The 16,101-nt window shown below is 36.0% G+C and overlaps 1 protein-coding gene and 2 non-coding genes across 3 annotated transcripts in view; 2 read left to right on the plus strand and 1 right to left on the minus strand.

Moving 5' to 3' along the window:
• The window catches only part of LOC100646409 (mannosyl-oligosaccharide 1,2-alpha-mannosidase IA), a 702,484-nt gene that overhangs the window by 211,417 nt on the left and 474,966 nt on the right, over positions 1-16,101 (plus strand). The window lies entirely within an intron of this gene.
• TRNAI-AAU lies at positions 1,517-1,590 on the plus strand. Its single transcript has one exon. It is a non-coding gene; the product is annotated as a tRNA-Ile (tRNA).
• Positions 2,046-2,118, minus strand: TRNAR-ACG. Its single transcript has one exon. It is a non-coding gene; the product is annotated as a tRNA-Arg (tRNA).

Genomic DNA, 16,101 nt, shown 5'->3' on the forward strand with positions numbered 1-16,101 from the left:
TTTGTTTCGCCAAAAAAGGTTCGCGCGTGAATGAACTTTGTCTTAAAAATCGATGCCAAAGGTTGCGATACCCTTCCACACTCGACGTCACTTCAACTGTAGAGCAGTAACTCAGTTGAACTTTGATAATCAGAAAACGTTTATTAATGGAAAATTTAAAAATAATTTCTTGTAGAAAGAGAAGAGAAACAAGAGTAGAAATTGGAAGAAATCCTTTTTTGCATTTTCACTAACAATGTTGGCGGGTTTCCTTCGTTGAAAACAAAATTATTCGATTAGCTGAACATAAATGTTCGTATCATAAATATAAGATTATCGTGTGTTATGATTCATTTAGTTAATCAACATCTACAAGACCTACAAATTTTTTAACGGAAGAATTGACAGTTTTATTTGTATTTAATATCTAAAGAAAGAGATATTCTTCGTATTCCAGTTCCAAACTTGAAAATTTTCAATTCTGACGATTCTTAATGAGAATTAAGAGAGCGGAAAACATTGTTCCGACGAGGAAGCACTGACAATTTCGTCTGCATAAAAAATACTGATCAATTCGTTTAATTATGTGCCTCTGTCAGATATCTTTCTCGATTTTACAAATGTACGTCGACCATTTTAAAAATAGTATACGATTCTTGTGTTCTGCAAAACAGCGCTTTCAATTTTGAGATTATGTAACCTTATCTGTAATTATAGATCGAAATAGGTGATATGGTTCAAGCTATAATTGAAAATTTGAATTGAAATTATACGAGAAATTGAGTTAGATAACGATATCTAATCTCAAATGTTGCCTCTGACGATGCTCCATTTAGAGTGTCTATTCGCGTTCAACTTTAATTGGGACCACTTATTTTTAGACGATCAAATATTGTAGCAATTTTATACTGTTAAACTGAAAGATATACGAAACTTAATTGCAAAATGCTATTAATAGAAGTATCGATACTGGAATTTCAATTGCTCGTTATTGTAATCCATAGGAAGTTGGTCAACGTATATACTATTTAATATATACGTATATATGTATGTTAGAAATTTTCAAGTAGCTTTTTCACGCTCAAAATTTTAGGATAAATGTTGTACCCTTTCTCACTGTCCACTTGTCAAAAAAACATCGCTTCATAGTCAACTCCAGCTAACTGAGCAGACATAATCGATGCCTTATAACTAGGCGATTTTTAGTCACAAGTTATCGACTTTTCAGACATTCACTTGTGTAATCTGCTGAAATTCTTATTGAGTCCTCGATTCCACTACAAATTATGGTAAGGCTAAATAACGGCGGACTACCTGCCATTATATCGTCTCGAAAATGCATCGCCGTTGACACATATACTATGTAGAACCGATGCGTGTTATTTTTAATGATATAAACTTAGATATGGGTCATATGGAAATACAAACATTCATAAATATTTGTCAAAATATTGCTTCATCATAACCTCTTTTTGTATTAAATATAGATATTGATACTATGTGCTATTTAAAGCTGAATTGAAGCAACGATTTCAACGGCCCATTAGCTCAGTTGGTTAGAGCGTCGTGCTAATAACGCGAAGGTCGTGGGTTCGATCCCCCCATGGGCCAGTTTTTTTTTTTCAATATCTGGCAATTTTTATACATTTAGAAAACAAATTTCATTACATTTCTTAAAAAGAAGCATTCATTTTTTTGCTATTTTTGCTACAAAAATTCAATAGAAAATTTTATGGTAGCAGTTCCGAGTATTCTTGTTAACAGAAACTACAAATAGACTCTAACCTGATTTCTTCTTCATTAAAACAGATCTATCTTACGTCGTTCACTCAAATTCACGAAAATTGATACATATGTCCAAAATCAGTACACGTGTCCAAAATTGATACACTAAATTTATCAAAAATTGATACGATCTTCGCACGTGACAAATTCAATTTCAACGTTGAATTTATTTCCAACAAAGTTAAACGTTGAAATTTCGCAAAACTAACGTCGGAAGGTTATAACAAATTTAAAGTAACTACTCTTGGTCAAAAGAAACATTAAAAAACTAAAAAAGAAGTCGATCCTGCCAGGATTCGAACCTGGAATCTTCTGATCCGTAGTCAGACGCGTTATCCGTTGCGCCACAGGACCGCGCGGTTTTCGAATTTACAATTTCTAGCTCGCTGATTCCTGGCGAATACTTAAGGCAGCCCTGTTTTTGCAACTAGGACATAAAATAAAATATCGTACATAAACACAGCGCAACAGCGGCTTAAATTCAAGTTACAATAATAATCTTAAAAAAAAAAAAAAAAAAATGTAATATTGCATGGCTATGTCGTACCGTCGCGTATCGGTACTTTTGCCTAAACCACCCCACAACCAGAATTCAGCGTTTATTCTGGAAAAAATCATGTAAAAAAAAATATGTAAAAAACCAGGAAATAATAAACAAAAAAAAATTGCTTAAGGCTAAGTAGTTACGAAACGTTCCTTTCTAACATTTAACCTCGCTGGCATCAGGAAATATACGACCCGATAAATTACGAGCGTAATAAGAGAAACTATTTCCGCTTTGAAAATTTAATAGCAATTGTTAAGAGCTTTATGATCAAAGAACACGACATTTTCTGTGGATGTTTCGTAAATTGCGTTTTAAATATATACTGTTATAGCGTCTCTTTTACCACGTAATAATTAACTTCTAGCGACTTTATCATCATATAGTTGAAGTTAAAGCTTCAAACCATACAATGGTGCACATGTACAAACGAAACTCTGCTCTTATGACGTTTTACTTCGCTGTCACTCTTATAATTTCGTTGTTTGTTAATGTTTTCTTTCAACAAAAAAATACCATAATATTACTTGAATTTATTCTTTCCAATTAAACAATAAAACTCGAACTTACTGTTAGCTTTAATCGCACCTAGGAATATGCTCCGTTGTATAACACTCACCTATGAATATATATATATTGAATTGGCAATTAAGTGATTGCCGATTTTATCATTAGGTGGTATTGACAAAATCCGCAATCACTTAATTGTCAACCCAATATTTACTTCTACATTCATCTTCGCTTTCACACCCAATCGCGCAAAATTCGTAAATAAATTCTATAATAATGACGTTCGTCCGTGCTGACGATTTCACAAAGAATGCAAAGATATTTTAGGCGTCGTAGTCGCGAACCATTGAGGCCACTAGTCCATGAAGGTAGAGGAGTTAATTTATGGCACCCTCAAGTGTCTCCGTTTTCTCTTCCTAGAACTCAAAGTGACAAATATAATCATGATAGTCTCATAAAAGTGCTAATGAAATTGCAAATTTCGCATGACAATATAACAGTATAACACGCACGATACGTATATTTATAAAAGTGTTCGAATACTTTCGTGAGCCTGTGTATATTACAACAGTTCCTCGTGCGTTCCTATCCCGAATCACGTGTATATTTCTATTGTCACGATATTTATCGGAACTACATGCATCATAACAACATAAAAACCACGGCAACTTTTTCGAAGGATACTCGTTATCGATAAACTCCCTGCGGGTTCTCCACTTGGTTTCCCGTCTCGTTTTGCTTCCTTTTCGTGCGGCTCGAACGAGAATGTCGTGCATTTATCGTGGGCGTGGATTAATGATTATTAGTGTCGTTAACGGGACACGGTGCTTTGATACAGCGTGCACGCAGGAATAAAATGGGTGAATGAGATATATATGTAGGTGGCTTTAGACAGAGATTGAGTATACAGAGAGAGGTGGTAGAGATTTGTAGATCGTGGAATAGAATTCGATCCTTGGGATAACATCGCAGGAATTGTAACGATAGTTGTCATTAATTGCTGCGTGTTATTTAATTGTTGATTTATTGGAGTGTTTAATTATCGATTATTGGAAGCGATTGAGTTTGATTTGCGTGCGCGATGCAGAGAATAGCCGTTGACGTGTTGATGGGATTGCGGGGATGATTGAAACACGCGAGGTAGAAAAGCCAACGCAGCTGAGCAAATTTATTTTGTAATAATTCGTAGCGATGTTTACGCTTCTATTCTTACGAAATGTTTTCTTCTCTTTGTACATATTTTCCGAATATATAGATAATACAAAGAGATGGAAAGTGGTAGCTGTGGAATTGGAAGAATCGATACTAATAAATTACCGACGCTTGAAATATACTTCAAAGTTGTATTTAAAAAATCAGAATACAGATGTGTAAAATATTACATATTGCAAGGAGAAAGGCAAGCTTTTACTTCTATATTTTCCAAAAATTCATTCAAACTTCCAAGAATACACTGTCGTAAATCGGAAATATTTCTGTGAAAAATCACGGACTCATCATTTTGACCGATTCTGACAAACGTATATTTTCCAGCAAAATTATTTATTAATCCCCTTCAGAAACCACCAGAAAAGATATGTTTCTGTAATTAACGATTATGAAAATTATACAAATCCTTAATTATCATAAACCTTAAAATTTTGAAAAGAAAATTGGATAATACAGTATATTTCCTCTCGTGGCAACATAGTTCAAGGGGGACTTCATAAAGCTCGTAATCTCATGAAACGACTAATTGGGTATTTACGAGCCTCGCAATTCCCAGAGCTCCTCCCCCGGCGCGAATATTACTCTTACACTGTACCTGTATAAAAGCTGTTGTCCTTCCAAACATTTTCGCTTTTCGGGCCAGCTTCCCAGGCGTTTCCTTGCCAATGGATGATCGTGATCGGGCAGCGCGGAATATTTTAAGGTTCATTAAAGACGCAATAATGAAGAAGTCTCGGGCCGGTTCTCAAATAACTTCCGACTGGCTCTACCGTAAGAGAGAACATTCGAACGAAACTTCGACCCCCGTTTTCCGTCCCCCTCCTTTCTTCCTCTCTCTTCTCTTGCTTCCTTGCTTCTTTACTTTCTTCCTTCCTTCCTTCCTTCCTTCCTTCCTGCCTTCCTTCCGGCCTCGTTGTACTTTCCACCCGTTTTTCGCCTACTCGAAACTTCGTCCGACCAAGGCTTTCGGGCTGAAATTAAACCCGAACTTGGAGGAAAAAATTCACCAGCCTGTTCGCCAAGTGGCTGTTCTCCTTTTAGAGAGATGAAAACGATGGAGGGTTCCTTCTTTCGAATCAAATAACTTTCTGGATCTTCGGTGGAGAGGAAAGAAGTTGCGGTCAGTCGTTTTTGAATTTTGAATATAATATCTTTTGGTTTTGGTAGCCTGTCGGCTTTATGTTCTGTCGTGAAAGTGAATTTGCGAAAACAAGTGTTAAAGGTAACGGTTAAACGAATGTTTATCTAAATTCATATTTTTGGGGGTGTTTTATATCGTAATGAGTATTTTACTTTTTGTATATTTTCTATATATATTTTAATATCGTATATACTATGTATCTACGTAGAGATTTTTGCACATCAAATTTTCACCAAATTTACTAGTACATTTATTTCGCAAGACTTTGAATTCTAAAGTGGCATATTTATTTCGAAAGCTAGCAAATTCGAAAGTAGGACGGCTTTATTTTAAGAGCAGAATAGTGTAGTGTTTCGCTAAATGCGAGTCAGTAATCTACGAACGCGTCATTCTTGCACAAACACCATACAATTGTTATGCAGTTACTTCAAGTCATGGAACCTTTGGGAGCGAATTGTGAATTGTTGATGAAAATAGAGAAAGCTTAGTTATCTTACTTCTTAAATATTTCATATTTGAGCTAACTCTGACGATGCTGACTGAGTATAATACCGGAGGAAATGTCGGTCTATTCCGACACAATGCATTTCGTATTTAGTAATATCAAAGAGCATGAAACTTTTTCGGTACCTTTCGTTTGGCTTGATTTTTGCAACTGTTTTATAATAGTTTATCTCCCGTAAGATATTATAACGAAAATTCACTATAATATAATAAAGCGAAGAATCTCCGTATAGGTACGCATAATGCACATACAAATTATTCGCTTTGCTCTGCTAGCCTCGACAGATCAAAATGTATTATACCGTAACGTTTGATTCTTGTGAAAGTACTATATCGCATTTACGCACTTTTTCTCTGACAATGCTATCTAAATCATTCTCATCATTGAAAATTTCTTACTCCATCAAATGTATCTCATTATAATCTTTGTAAAAGATTCAGTAAAACGTGGATAACTGATTGTCACCATAACAATTAACGCGTTAAAAGCATCCTTATTTTAGCGAAGCTATCCTCCATCCTAATACCCTAAACCAATTAATCCGAGTACATCCACAATTCTAAAACTAAATCAGCCCAAAAATAAAAAATCAGCTCGGTTCGACTATCTCAGGTGAATCCAATTAGGGAGCGGAAAAAGGCAGTATGGCGCGACAGGTTCGCAGTAGAAATCAAGCGTATTGGAGGGTGGTGTATCGATTTCGATGCACGCGCGTTCCTTCAACCCGTAACGCTATTAAACTTTTACGATTTAAGTTTCCGCGGACGTCGAAGCTCAGAGAAGCCTCTCTGCCAGCATCCAGATACAGACGCACACGTATACGTATAGAAAGGTTGGAGACGACGATACGTTGATACCAGGTCGAGTAAAAACAAGCCTCGTCGTGTCCCTTCGTGGCCGAGGAGACGCGGTGAACGATGAAGCCCACGGCTGGTCACGTGTTGGACGTTATTCGTGTCGTGGATCTTAAAACTGGCGACTGTTGCGGAGAGGCTCGCGAAAGAACGGGAAACTCGTGACGGCGGAGGGCACATCGAGATTCCAGATCGATGAACCGACCCTTGTTAACCTCTACACGACCAACAGCTTCCTACCTCGATTTCAGAATGTTTTCATTTGTTTTCACGTGTATTCCTTACTTCGCGAATGGGTTACAGGTTTATGATGCTGATGGTTGCATCTTGGAACGATCAGGCCGATGACTATGAAATTATGAAAGTTTTGCAGTTGTAAGATAGTACAGTAAATTTTTGGTAAATGGTAAAACAGAGATATTGTAAGTAGAAATGTTAATAAGTATGCACAGTGAGTTTCTCTGTATTTGAACGCAATTTTAATTGTGCACGATCAAATGAGTTTTCATCCACTTTTAAATCCATTTATGTAAACGTGAATTCCCATCACGGTATTTCCACGTATATTCCTGGCTTTACACGTGGATTGGAGGCTTTTCATGTTGACGATGGAATTTTTGGACGATTAGACAGATGCGTAGGAAATTCTAGAAATCTTATTTGTGATGGGGCTGTAAAACAGTAGAATAAAATATTAATAAACTGTATAGAGAAATAATAGGATTGTAAGTTAGTAAAAATATTAATAAATACAATAGGATTGAATTTATGCACATGAATTCCTGTTAGATGGGTGAAAATTCATAAGAAGTTAGAAGTATAATACTGACGTGTTGCTTGCGTATGTATGTCTCTGATACATATTTTTAGTAAAAAGCGATTGTATGTAGAGATTATGTAGCGACAGTTCATGAAATAGAGATGTGTAGTGATTATTTATTTGTATGATTGAACTAGCATAATGGTCATAGACAATTTTATTTTTTAACTGCTACCTTTTTATTTCTTCAAAGAATGGGTGTATTACAAACAAATAAAACGTATAAAGGTAAATGAATCATATTCGACGAATGAGATGAGTACTGCAGCATTCAGACAAGAATCATCGAAGTTGGATCGTGCATTCGACTTGACCATTGTTTGGGGTGATTCTTGGCGCCTCTCGGGTCTCTTCCATAATTTACCATAGCAGAAAGAGACACAAAATCGTAGTTGCGCTTGTACCTGGCTTGTACGGTTCACAGTTTACGGTGGCAGCCGGTCGTGAAACGTTTGTACGTTCGAGGACACCCGTGAGCAGGATCCTTAGACGATTTCATGTTCATCTCCATGTAAATTATCTGTTCTTTTTTTTCAAAATTCGAAAGCTAATCGAAACGATGTATGAATCATAGTACAATATAATGGAGATAGGGATGAAGCAAATTTTATATATAGAATAAAGGAAACGATACATACGTTTATTGAAAATTCAAAGATGCAAAAATATACAGAATGCACATAATATGCAAAAATATGTAAAATATTCGAAGTAATATTCGTTATAATATTTTTGTTTTCTTACTGGAGAAACTTCAACGAATGTTTATATATACACGTGTGAGTAGATGAGTATGCAGAAAATAAGTATAACAATTTCTCATCCAAGTTCCAGTTCTTCAATTACATTCGTAGAAATGTAAATTTTTGTAAATATCCGCGGTTTACTCGTTCCAATGCTAATGAAATTTGAACAGTGAGCACGATATTATGTTCATAAAAAGTGTCTATAGCAAATGTTTGAAATGATTTCGCGAGTCACTGTACACATATACTCTCTTTGAACTTCAAGTATGCATCATCATCATAAACGTTCCAAGCTCTGTGTCTGGTTTAAACAAATAAATTCCTTACTCCATCTTGCCGCATCTTCGCTTCTCAATTTCCCCTGCGGCTTCTCTCGTAACGCGCCGCAACGAGATTTTCTTTTCCAAGACCCGCTATTATTGCTCGGTTTAACGTCAATATTTACCAGCTTTCAGGATCCCTATTTCCCTATGTCCCACGCCGGCCGAGTTTCCCTCCTGATCCTCTATAGTTCGCGATAAAAGAGCTATTCCGCTCCGTTCCGCATGATTCGCCGTTTTCCGCGTTGAACACGCGTTACAACCATACTTACGCCTCATGTAAATGATACTCTCGCATCCGTTAAACGCTGGCGGCACTTTTGCCGCAGGAATTTGTTCCAACCTCCGCTTCAACGTTTCGAATGGTCCGTATCGATTAGAGGTCACGTATCGATCTCTTGATCTCTTGATACTGCCATTCGTGGAATCGAGATTATCGTGCATTTCCGAATCTTTCAGGCGCTTATTGAAGATGTGGATAGATAGAATTGTCATAGTCACTGATTTATAAATGACCGTGAAAGTTTTAGCTATAGGTGTTTCACTTTCATTTTCATACATTTTTAAACGTATCTGACTATTTCAAAAAGACGAGAATACTTAATTACGATTACTTTCCCATAGATGAGCACGAAGGTCTTCGGTGTAGTTTTTATCGATTTTTTATCTTCGTTGACTCGTAGGATTTTTATATATCTTGAAATGCTATATTTGAGTATTTTACTAAATACGTGGACGATTACAATTATTATAATTAGATTCTTGCAAATGAGAGCGAAGGCTTTGAGCATTTTTTTCTACATTGCGACTCTTTTAGAGTGTCCGGGAATTTTAAATTTTATGCTCCCTTATAAAAATTGTAGAAAACGTGTTTCGTCGTTCTTTGAATGTTTAACATTTAACGAATGTTCGAATTTAACACATGTAATATCCTATTAGAAAGTTGAGGAATCCCATCGAGAAGCGAAAAATCGATTCCATGGCTGATCATTAGAAACCATAAAGATATTCTCGGTCGAACTTTCGTTTGGAGGGCTTCCAGCAAACTACATGAACCACGGTTAAGTTACACCTCAGGGCTTTCAGGTGGTCTTCGAAAAGTACAGCTGGAGCATCGTTTTTGTTTGCACGACAGCTTCGCGTTCATTCTTTAGGATTTCTTCAGTGCTTCGTTCTAGGTTTAACTTGACAAATTTTGTATTTAAATCTCAGATTATGCATTAATACGTTTTAGGATTGTAATATGAATTTTATTATTCTAATTCTATGGTAAATTTTACGACCTGAAACTAACAGTGACAGAAGAATGAAAAATTAGTAGAAAATCGATTAAAAAGTTGTTATAGAGATTGGTGGAATTTGCTTTAATATTTTTAGGCGAAGAATATTCTTATAACCAAACTATGGTAATATTTATTCCTGTAAATATGCTTTCATTGCTTCATCCATTTATTTAGTTACTCTGTCCAGCTGCAGAATTAAAAATTATTCATGCATTGATGCAATAATGAAATGAAATACGATCCAATGCTATGAACACACAGCTATATTTAGCAAATTTCATTCTATCTACTAATCATTACACCATTGTGTTTTATAATACATCATTTTCTCAACATAAACCAATCTCCTTATAACGATAATAAAGAAAAAAAATAGTAACACAAAGTATAAAATATAGAATACTAATATAAATGAATGATAATAAATAATAATATAGAACAGAACATACAGAATATAAGTAACAAATACAATCCAATTATCAAATAAAATCCTGTTACATAAAACATAAGATCCTTGTGAGTAGTACAACAATCAACTGCAAACTTCCTATTTGCGCTTTCGTTTTTAGTTTTAAGTAAACGAGGAAATTATAGGCTGCGAGATTGTTAATCTCTCGATCTGAAACTACCTCTGCCATATCCTGGCTATCCAGTTCTCATCCGAAGACCAAAGCTCGAATACTCGAGATATCAAAGACACGTCGAAATATCCGCTGTCCATCTCGAAGGTCGATCGTCCGATTTTACAGCTCGTAAAAGGGCAGCGTGTCCGTCGCGACGAAGCATCCCGTCTCCGTGAAAGACGTTTGAAAGCTCGGTTTGTTCGTCGTTCGAAAAATTCTAGCGACCACGAAGATCCTGCAGCGAGGTTCGAATAAATCCACGAAGGAGGTCCGTTCGCTGGTTTACCGCGGCCGAGAATTTATGAAGTCGATCCTTTAGGCGTGTGCCTCCCGTCTGGGAATTTGTCAGAGACGATCGAACTAGAGGGAGCTGAGGCGAAGTAAAAAAAAAAGAATGAAAATAAAAAGCAAGGGAAAAAGGAAGTGAAGAGAAGGAACGAAACGGAGAAGGGAGAAGACATTGTACAGTACCGCTCAAAAATATATGGCTACTCACTTATTTTTGGCAGAATATAAATTTGTCTTAAATTACAACTAAAGTAAAATAGAATGAATGAGAAATAAAAAGTCTGCTTGGTTATAGCTGTTGTAAAATATCACGACACGATAAAATTTTTTTTACAAGATAATATGCAATAGAAAGAGTGACATTTATAACGGTCAAGCATTATGCAGCAGATCTTTACTTATTCGAAGAGTCCGTTATACTCAGCTCGTCTGGTTGTTAGACTATAGGCAAGATAGAGAAAGGTTTTCCAAACTATAACATTCAATACTTCGACACATGCTGTATCACGGTGCCAGTGCAATAATCACGTGAAAATTATTGAAATATTCGTCGTTGACTATCGTACTTGGCAGCGATAACAACGTAAGTGTAAAAATAACCAAACAATGCAAACAATATTTGTTATCCCAATATCATAAAACGTTTTTTTCGTGATTTAATTACAAGTTTTACCACATGAAATCGATTTCCTTTGTCTCCTGACAAATAACTTTTTTCCAATTTCATCATTGTTGTACCCGAACAACTACGTATGATACATCTCATAATTCCACAAGAAGATACTAATGAAAGTATTGCTTTTAATCGTTGGTCTTCCATCGATTCCATATATCCTTAGTAACAATCAGCTATCGCTAATAAAAATAGACTAAAATGTCCGCATATTTATGAGCGACGGTGTACGCAAAAGGAAAGGAAAAAATAGGGAAAGGGGCAAAGGAGGGTGAGAAAGATGGGTTATCGAGGATGGAAGGATTCAGCGTGTGTTTATAAATATCACCATTGTACGGGCGCCAAGTGCTGTATTTTTCATTCCTTATTTGTTGTCGCAAGTCTGTGGCTTCGGTCCCGGTTATACGCACTGGCCACGATCGTACATTTTCGAGCGTGCAATTTGCGACCGGTTGGCTTCCACCGAGAAAGCCGATGGCACCCACCGATGGAACCGGCCCGCTTGACCTCTGAAACGATCCCACGACACGAGGAACATCTCGTTTCGAGGCCGTGGATGCACGCGTTCGGTGTCGCGTGAAACGAATCGACGAGGCGAGAGCTACCCGAATGGTAGTAACCAGAATCCCTTGTATGAATTAGGTATCTCAAATCGGTATTGTTTTCGCATTAAATTTTCCTTCGTCGTATTATTATTAAGTGTATTATGAATTTTAGTTAGTTTAGTTTTCCTTGTTTTGGCTAATATTAGTTATCTATGAACTTTAATCTGCACGCGATATCATCAACTATAGGTGATTAACGATAGGTAATGGACAACTTTGTTATACAAATTTAGTAAAATTTATTCACGATACTTTACGTTACTTCGTTTTATGGTTGTATTTATATCTTGGTTCGTATTTTATATTTTATGTGACGAAGAAGAAATAAACCGTACACATTGTTTTGTTACTTATGAACAATAAAAACGTGTTAAAAGTACGCTGTATTTTGAATACTTTGGAAGCTTTGGCACAAAATTGAAAGAAAAAATCACATGTATCGACAACAATTCTAAAAGATATTTAAACTACTGATTTCGATTGGACCGATAAAAATAAAAAATTGTTGGGAGCGTAGATATAAGGTTGTTCGAAAAGTTTCTTTCGTTTTATAAAGAAATAATAGACGCACAATGTTTTTTGTTTTATTATTTATTAGTTTATTGAATTATGTACGAATATAATAATAGAAATATAACGAAATGGATCATACTTAATTCAATAAAATAATATAAAACAGAAATTGTTGTTCATCTATTATCACCTTATGAAACGAAAAAAACTTTTCGGACAACCTAATACGAGAAGTATGCATCGAGTTGTTGGATCCTCTTGTTATATCGTGTTCAACATTCGACAGCTATTTTAATTAATTTAATTATTATGTTCGTTTATGTATTTACTACTATATGAGACTCTATAAAAACGACACTTCTTCGTCATATTAAAAATAGCTAAAAAGTAAACAAAATTCATACGAGTAAATTGCGGAGATTGTCATATATCTATCGGTCAATTTGACTGAAAGCAACAATCGATACATATCCAGGAGGCAGTGCAGTATCGTTTCGTAAAATCGACAACGTCTGCAGTGTTCATCATGTCGCTAACATTGCGTCCGCCGCATTAAAACAAATTTGGCGGAACTCACGCGTTCTCTGCGCCGTCAATAATAATGGGCACACACGACCAATAAATATCGAAGGGACCGCAGTGACCGCCGATAAATCACTTTATTTCAAAGCCAGGGAAAATGAAGCGGTCGCGAACAAATGTTCCGCCGGGAGTGTTATCTCGCGACGAAATAGCGTGTAAACGGGAACGAATTAATTCACCTAGCGAATTTCAGCAAAATGTTCGACAAGTCGTATCGACACTTCGACGCTGTAGTTTTTCACGATAATTCGCGATCAAGGCGAAAAGCGATTTTTAAGTCGCGATTTCCTGCCAATTTGCTTAAACTGATGCAAGTGATTGAATTGATTAAGATTTGACCGGTACACTTCGTTGATTGAAACATCAACGAAAAGATAGTTTTTTATTTTTGTTCGTTTCACCTCTATCACGTGGTGCAGCAGATTTTTTAAAGTAGAAGAATTTTCACTGAACGGCACATAGATTATTAATGAACTGTATCATTTACACGAAGCCGGATACGTGCAACGAATTCAAAATATTAGAAATAACATATAATCACTTGGATCTAGAGATTGAAAAGCAATAATCGTCATAGATAAATCGCTTGGCAATGATACAATGATGGTAAAAGAAATAAAATACGATAGTATGGTGAAAAAGAAAATTTGTTTAATATGTATGAGAGTATGTGTAATTTCCAAGTCGTATTACAATATAAAGTATTGACTAGAATTGTCTGTCTTTCTAATTGCTCCGTAATAAAGCGTTTGAAATATACAATATAAACGTACAATAACATGTTGTTTAATGGTCATCCTTGGCCATTGATGATCAACAATGGAAAATCAAGCAAGGATTCAGTTCCTTTCTAGTTCCAACTACAATTAATCATTTAATCGTACTATTTCCAATTACATACACGTATACTGTTAGTTTCTAACATGTCTCTGGTTAAAATCAAATCTCACGCAATTGGGGCATTGAATTTCCATCAAATTCGATTTGGTTCCTATCATACCGAAGCAGTTTAAAGGAATACCGGTACGAGGTCTGCCTTTGGGTCTTCGATTTGCATCGGTATACGCGCTCAGCGGCGATCGTGTCGCGCTAATGTAAACTGGATTCAATGGCCCTAGCAGATCAGCTGCACAGGTAAAAACGATTGTGCACTCTGCACGCGGCCATTTTAATTCTGTCGCGCGACACAGAGAACCGACATTAGCCACGGCGTCGCACAGCTTGTGTCCCGCGGATTCGCCTGAACGCTATAAATAATAACGCAGACCTTTATTGGCGACAATATTTCACTTGTGATCGGCCACGGTGGCTGGAAAGCACGGATCGGTCATTAGACGTTCTCTCAGCCGGACATCATGGGGAAACATAGAATTACTTCAAAGAACTTGGATAAATATTGGCGAACACTGTTGTACATCCTTCTTAAATTATGGTTTCTGTAAAAAATGTAGGTACGTGTTCTTTGATAGCGATTGAATATAAGAAAAGTATATGGGAGAAACGTGATACGTCTTATCTTTCGTCTTTTACCGAAGAAAACAGTTTCGAAGTTTAAAATATTGTCGATCAATTCTATTTAAACGCTCTCTGTTCGATCTCGGAATTAAATTGGGTGTAATTAATATTTCAGATATCTCGATTGTCATAAGAACAGTCTTGATTGTTTGTGGATTTATTGCGTATTTTTGAAAAATTCGTAGCTTTAAATTTAGAAATTTTCAACTTTCTCAACTGTGCACGTCGAAGTATTCGCTTGCAGCTACGAATTAGTATCAAAAATTGGAAATCCATGGGCGATAACTTATCATCTTGTTTCCTTGTGGTTTTATATAATACCAAGAGAGGTGAACATCTACGAATAATTTAGCATTTTACAAACATTCATCAGGATGTTAATTACTATCTTCTGAGTAACTGACATCGGATTAAAAAATCCTTGAATTTTTCGTAGTATATGTTCTAAATGTACAAGATGAAATATAAAATTAAAAATTTTATTTCCTTTGAATATTCTTTGAGATTCTTTGGCTTTGAACATCAGGTCCGTCGTTCGCGTTCTCACTTTTCCACTCTACAAAAAGCTCTCGTGCTCATATTTCGCGGTCAGCGAGGGTCGCGATGAACACGGAGCCATCCCGATGATTCACGGTCATGACTCACTTTGCCGCCACAGGACTGGTAGGAGTTCGCATAAACGGGAAGGTGCTCGGAACCAAAAGTAGCAAAGGAAAATAAAAGCGAACGTAAAAAATTCTATCGCGCAGATTTCATTTGGAAGAAAAGTCTGACGTGAATTTTTGACGCATTATCCGACAATCCCGAGATGAAAAATTTCGAATTGCAATAAAGAAAAGCCGAAAGAAAAATGTAGTCAGAGAGTGAAAGTGAGCAATGAAGTTCAAAGATTAAAGTCAAGAATATTTCACTTTTTTCTACGTTTATTTGAAGAATAATTCTTTCGTAATTTCATTCGAACAATTATAACGCATAGAAAAAATAACAAGTATAGCAAGTTAATGAGTGAACTTCAGCGTAACGTTTAATTAACATGACAGAAATTGTAAAATGAAATATCGTGCTGCCACTTCGTATTATTGCGAACAGAATTTTAACTACTACAAATGGAAGTCTGACTTTAATTACGTATTCTATATATTAAAATATAATCGTTAAAGAGGAAGGAAGAGAAAGAACAAACAATAAAATACTCGAAGAAATAAAGGAAGGAGACGCGTCTGAGGTATTTATCGATTCATGAAACGTGCAGGAATGAAATTTAAATTTCTATTCGAAATGAATCGTGACTGGTGTTTGTCAACCGTTTAATTACTGCAGAATCCATGAATAAAGCTCCATTGATTCCAACGTGAATTTCATAGCTGCACGATCTCGCACATAATTATTGTTTTCATAATTATTGTTGTTGCAAATTATTCGGATAATCATATGGTTTGTTGTTAATTCACGTATTTTTTTCTTCGTACCCGAAACATTAGCTAGCTATTTTACGAACACGTATTTCGAGATAATAATTCAAAGGATTCACTGTGGTCCGCGAAAATCTTCTGCAAATCTCCTTGATTAATTTCGAGAGTAATTTCGTTAAAATGTAATGAACACC

Source organism: Bombus terrestris, chromosome 4 (assembly GCF_910591885.1).
Source record: "Bombus terrestris chromosome 4, iyBomTerr1.2, whole genome shotgun sequence".
Lineage (NCBI taxonomy): Eukaryota > Metazoa > Arthropoda > Insecta > Hymenoptera > Apidae > Bombus > Bombus terrestris.